The sequence below is a fragment of the Schistocerca americana genome, chromosome 4 (genome assembly GCF_021461395.2).
Source record: "Schistocerca americana isolate TAMUIC-IGC-003095 chromosome 4, iqSchAmer2.1, whole genome shotgun sequence".
NCBI classification, from domain to species: Eukaryota; Metazoa; Arthropoda; class Insecta; order Orthoptera; family Acrididae; genus Schistocerca; species Schistocerca americana.
The window spans coordinates 470,883,127-470,889,614 of NC_060122.1; positions in this window are offsets into that span (position 1 = coordinate 470,883,127).

The following is a 6,488-nucleotide window of genomic DNA, read 5'->3' on the forward strand; positions in this document are numbered from 1 at the left end:
TGTAGATCACTTTCGGTATTATTGGGGTTGTGGCTTTTGTTCTTTAGGTGTTCTGCGAAAGTAGAATGTGTGCAGTCACTCTTTAGAGCTGTCATGTGCTCTGTGTACCTTGTCCGGGAACTTCTGCTTGTTTGTCCTATGTATTGAGCCTGGCGGTAATTACATGTGAGTTGGTATAGTCTAGTATTGCATAATTTGTCTGAGGTTCTTTTGCCTGGTCTTAGCATTTGTTGAATTGTGTTGTTTATTCTGAATGCAACTGGGAGCCAGTGCTTTTTCAATATGTTTCCAATTCTCTATGCTATTTTATTATTGTATGTTAGTGTGTACCATATATTTCTATTTCCTGGTGTGGTGTGGTCTGCTGTGTTGTCTGTGTGTTCTGCCTCTGCGTTTTCAAATCCTTTGGTTGTACTCTTGAATGGGTGGCCACTATTGTTATGTTTCATTTTTACCTTGTTGTTGAGCTTGTTTGTGGTGTCTGTTTTGTAATCGTTTTCAACAGCAATTTGTTTGATTATATTTAATTCCCGTTTGTAGTTTTCTGGTTTAAGAGGTGTTCTGTTTATCCTGTGGAGCATGTGTGTGAAACTGGCATATTTATGCACTGTCAGGTGGTTGGATGAGCTCTGGACAGCAGTGCTTGTGGATGTGGGTTTTTACTGTGTAACTCTTCTATTCTGTTGCATATTTCGTCTATGAGACAGATTATGTCTCACTTCTTGTCTTACAATGTCGTTGAATACTGTGTTCTCTGTATGATCGAAGAAAATGTTGGCTAAATTTCCAAACACGGACCACTGGAACACTTTCAAGATAAAATTATATGAATCACAGAAGTTGGGCAGACAAAAATACCCACAAGTAGGGTAAAAGCAAAGAAATCATGGCTAACAGAACAAGTGCTTCAGTTGATCGACGAAAGCAGAAAGTACCAAAATGTCGAGGAAAAGATAGAAATACAGCAATAAGGTAAAAAAATGTAAAACGTATAGGACGCAATATCAGAGTGAGAGTTCAACGGAGTTTTGGAAGACTAGTGATCATATAAGGTGGAAGCAATAGGTAAAACTCCTTTGGAACTTCTAAAATCATTGCGGAAAGTGGCAACCAAACGACTATTTAAGCCCAGATACACCTCATCAGACTTTCGCAATAACATCATCCGCGTAATCCCGAGGACGACGACGGCAGATAAATGTGAGAACACTCGTACTATGAAGTTAACCGCTCATGCATCCAAGTTATTGACAAGAAAAATATACATAAGGCTGGAAAATAAAATTAAGGATCTTTTAGATGAGATCAATTTGAGATAGGCAGTTCTAGTACGTATGACAATGGGAACACACTTTCATAGCATTTGTCGACCTGAAAAAAGCTTTCGACACAGCTGTAAGGAAAGACGGGCATAAACACTATATACAATAACCAAGATGGAAAAATAAGAATGGGATAGCAAGAAAGAAGAGCCCGAATTCGAAAGTGTATAAGGTTTAGTCTTTCACACCTACTGTGCAATGTATACATCGATGAAGCAATGTCGGAAATAAAATAGAGGTTCAGGAATTGGGTTAAAATTAAGGGTGAAAAGATATCAATGGTAAGAATTACTGATAATGTTGGTATCGTCAGTGAAAGGGAGGACGAGTTATAGGACCTGCTGAATGGAATAAACAGTGTAATGAGCACACACTATGGATTGAGCGTAAACGAAGGAGAGGAATTCGCATCGAACCAAGTCAGGAGACTGCAGAAAAAACGAAGAAGGAAAAAAGTTCACCTAGCTCCCTAGACAAAAAAGTTCCCCACGTGTAGAAAATTCGGTAACGTCCTCAGGAAACGCATTTCTGCAAACTGTTCGTATATCATCTTAACAATCTGCTGCTGTAAATAAAACTAAAATACAAACTTAGTGCAGCTCTCCCAGTACACATTAACCCCAGATCCATATTTGTGCAATGAATAGTTTGAGAGTTTGAGCGACAGGAATGAATAAGATGTAAGATTACGCATGTATTCCGGCCGCGACGTGTCAGTCCTAACGTAATTTTGAACAGGCTGTAGTTTTTGTGTAGTTTGAACTAATGAAGATTTTCAGCTTTATTTGCTGCTGTGAGCAATGGCCTTTTGCGACATACCCAACTCAAAATGCCCACTGCATGCAATTTCCTTCGCCATGTTCGCTTGCAAATTGCTTGAGATAGACCTCCATTAGCTGATAACAGCTATTCCTGACGCGTTTGAAACCCACTGTCAGTGACAGTTATGGAGGTTGATAGTACTACACATTACTAACATTAAAGTAAAGAAAATATTGTCACGCTATCACCCAACATGTTTACATGGTCACCATGTCAGACATCCCCTGTCGGACAGGTTATTTTTACGACCACTGTTATCACGCCTTGTTAAGTGGTTGCGAGTGGCACGTTCTTCCTTGTAGACACGTTGAACAGTCCGCCTTTATATACCAGCCGGCCGGAGTGGCTGAGCGGCTCTAGGCGCTACAGTCAGGAACCGCGCGACTCCTACGGTCGCAGGTTCGAATCCTGCCTCCGGCATGGATGTGTGTGATGTCCTTAGGTTAGTTAGGTTTAAGTAGTTCTAAGTTCTAGGGGACTCATGACCACAGAAGTTAAGTCCCATAGTGCTCAGAGCCATTTGAACCATTTTTGAACTTTATACACCAACAAATTAAATTGGACAGTTTCACTCATGGCGTGGCCATCGACACGTCTAAACACGGTATCTTTTTGGCCGTTCTGGCACGTGTCAATGTCTACGCATCTTACTGCACTGATCAATACAACCAACTGGATCATACACCCCACTTCTCTGCCACGGCTGACGTTAGCGATGGAGGCTCACATAACCACCTGATCACATTTCTACACCATATAGAGACCTCCAAAGCGATCGGTGTACTCTTTTATGCAAGTTAGTACTGCTTTATCCAGTGAGCTTATTTTTGATATTATGACAGTTGTGGTTTTTTTCTTTATTGTGATTTCATCCCACAGCATCAAAAACACTCCAGAACAAGACAGTTTAAACCCACTTGGAGACATGAAGCACACACGATGAAGAATAAAACTGCCAGGAGGGACCTGCCAAGGGAGAGGCCTGAGAGAATGGAAAAGGAGGTGAGAGCAAGGTGCAGGAGGGGAGGGGTCGGGATGAAAAGAGTAGGGGTACCAGGGTGTGCACCAAGACGCAGGAGAGAGGTGGGGTGGGAGATGAAGAGGGAAGGCAAGGCAGGAGGGAGTGCAGAGACACTGAAGGGGAGCACAGGAGAGGGAGGGGGCATAGGAGGGGAAAGCCGCTCAGGAGAAGGGAGGGGGAGGAGAGGGAGCCTGGAGGAGGAAGGTGGGGTTAGGGCTGGTAGGAAGGGTAGTCGTCAGGGCGAAGCTCATCATCCGGGAGGGGTAGATGCTGGAAGTTGGGTTGGGAAAGGAGACGGAGTGTGTGGAGATGGAGAGAGGGTGGGACACAACAGTAAAGATGCGGCAACAGGCTGGGGGTGGAGAGGAAGGGAGACACCAGGGGGTGAGGGGGATCGAGGTGGTGGACAATATATAGGGTGCGAATGTGTTCAAGGAAAAGGAGATGGTGGGGGAAGGGGATAAGGTCGTAGAGGATGCACACGGGGGACGGAAGGCAGATGCGGAAGGTGAGGCAGAGTGCATGGCGTTCGAGGATTTGGAGGGCATTATAGAACCTGGGAGGGGCGGAAATCCAAGCAACACTGGGATAACAAAGGATGGGGCGGATCAAGGATTTGTGGGTGTGAAGGATGATGGAAGGATGCAGACCCCATGTCCGGCCGAACAGGAGTTTCAGGAGGCAGAGTCTGTTGAGCTTTGTGTTGGTGGTAAGAAGATGGGGGACAGTTGTGGATGTGCCTCGCCTTATCAATGACAGGAACTGTTGTTGTCAGTGAATGCAAGTTTATCTCAACCATCTTTCAAGCCAAAGGGGTGAATTAAACTGCATGCAGTAAGATGAAAAATAAAAATGAGAAGCTTTCAATAAATAATGCAACACTTTTTTCTTGGCCAATTTCGGTTGAAATAATGCGGAATTTGTTGTGGAACATCATTCCTGCTTCAGCCACTATATCTCTATGAAGTACCAGAAGGTGGCGGCGCTATACGTAGCCTTCAAAATGGCGAAGGTGCGTTCAGCCAGAGAGCCGTCATTAGCTTAATTTTGGTAGAAAACCAGAGCATCGCAGATATTCATAGACGCTTACAGAATGTCTACGGAGACCTGACAGAGAACAAAAGCATGAGGAGTCGTTGGGTGAGCCGTCTGTCATCATCACAACAAGATTACGCAAATCCGTCCGATATCCCGCGTGCCGACCTGCCACGCACAGCTGTGCCACCTGCAGTCTTGGAACGTACAGACACACTTATTCGAGATAATCGATGGACCCCAATCAAACACCTCGCTCCGCAACAGGACGCCGCTATTGGTAGTCCTGACACACTCATCCAGTAATTGGGATTCTCAAAGATACAGATTGTTTCCGTAAGAGTGTGTAAAAATTTTACAGGACATAGAGAATGCTCCATTGAACAATTGGAGATAGGGAACCTGGGGTAAGAGAAGCCAGCATAAGGAGATATGGAAGTAAAATGGTTCAAATGGCTCTAAGCACTATGAGACTTAACATCTGAGGTCATCAGTCCCCTAGACTTAGAACTACTTAAACATAACTAACCTAAGGATATCCCACACATCCATGCCTGAGGCAGGATTCGAACCTGCGACCATAGCAGCAGCACGGTTCCGGACTGAAGCGCGTAGAACCGCTCGTCCACAACGGCGGGCCCACCGCTTTGTCTAGGATTATTATTTTCCAGCTTATTTACAACTAACATACTTACAAGTTTACACGTTCTGTGCTGTTTATTTACATGTTCATTCTTTATTTCCTGCAAGGAAGAAACGAGAACGAGATTGATTACTAGGAAGTCATAGCGCAGTAGGCCCTCTGTATGACCACCTGTACTTTAGCTTCGTGCAAAGTTTTCTACCTGAATTGTTGGAGAACGTACCCTTGGCTGTTCGTGAGGGGATGTGCACCACCTCCCTTTAATATGGATGTACGCAACCATCTCAATGCTGTTTATTTGCAGGTCGCTGGATTGGAAGGGGTGGTCCAATCCCGTGGCCTGCGAGGTCACCTGACCTGAATCCCATTAATTAATTCCTGTAGGGATATCTAAAGTCGGTTATGTATGAGACCCCAGTGAATACGGAGATGGAATTAGTTGTCAGAATTGTAGCTGCCTGCGATTTGAAACACAACAGGGATATTTGTGAAGGTGCCTCAGGATCTTGTTCGACGACGTCAGTTTAAGCATATTTTGTACGAGGGTCACTCCAAAAGAAATGCACACTATTTTTTTAAAAAATCCATCTCTTATTCTATATGTTTGAAAGTTTTACAGTGTGTAGATACATCCTCTAGGAAACATATTTTCATTTCTCCACATAATTTCCATACCTCTCAACTGCCTTACGCCATCTTGGAACCAGCGCCTGTATGCCCGCACGGTAAAATTCTGGACCAACCTGTTGGAGCCACTGTTTGGCAGCGTGCACAAGGGAGTCATCATCTTCAAACCTTGTTCCACGAAGAGAGTCTTTCAGTTTCCCAAAGAGATGATAGTCACATGGAGCCAGGTCAGGACTGTAAGGCGGGTGTTTCAGTGTGTCCATCCGAGTTTTGTGATGGCTTCCATGGTTTTTTGGCTGACATGTGGCCGTGCATTGTCGTGCAACAGCGAAACATCCTTCTTTACCGATGTGGCCGAACACGACTCAGTCGAGCTTGAAGTTTCTTCAGTATCGTCACATATGCATCAGAATTTATGCTGGTTCCACTTGGCATGATGTCCACAAGCAAGAGTCCTTCGGAAGCGAAAAACACCGTAGTCATAACTTTTCCAGCAGAAGGTGTGGTTTTGAATTATTTTTTTTTCCTTGAGTGAATTTGCATGATGACACTCCACTGATTGCCTCTTCGTCTCTGGTGAAAAATGATGTAGCCATGTTTCATCGCCTGTCACAATTCTTCCAAGAAATTTATCTCCACCAATCTCGTACTGTTCCAAAAGTTCGCTGCATACCGTTTCTCTTGTTTCTTTGTGAGCCACTGTCAACATCCCGGGAACCCACCTGCACAAACCTTTTTTAACGCCTTCCTTCCCCTATCCCAATATAGCATGACGATTGTTTCACTGTTATGCGTCTGTCAGCAGTCACCAATTCGTTCTCTCTGCACATTGTCTGGAGTGTGTGCAGTACGAGGCCTGCCGCTGCGAGGACAATCCTCGATATTGCCGTGCCCGCTTTCATCACGTAACCTGCTTGCCCACCGACAAACTGTACTGCGACCGACAGCAGCATCTCCATACACCTTTTTCAACCTCTTGTGGATGTTTCCCACTATCTCGTTTCCACAGCACAGGAAT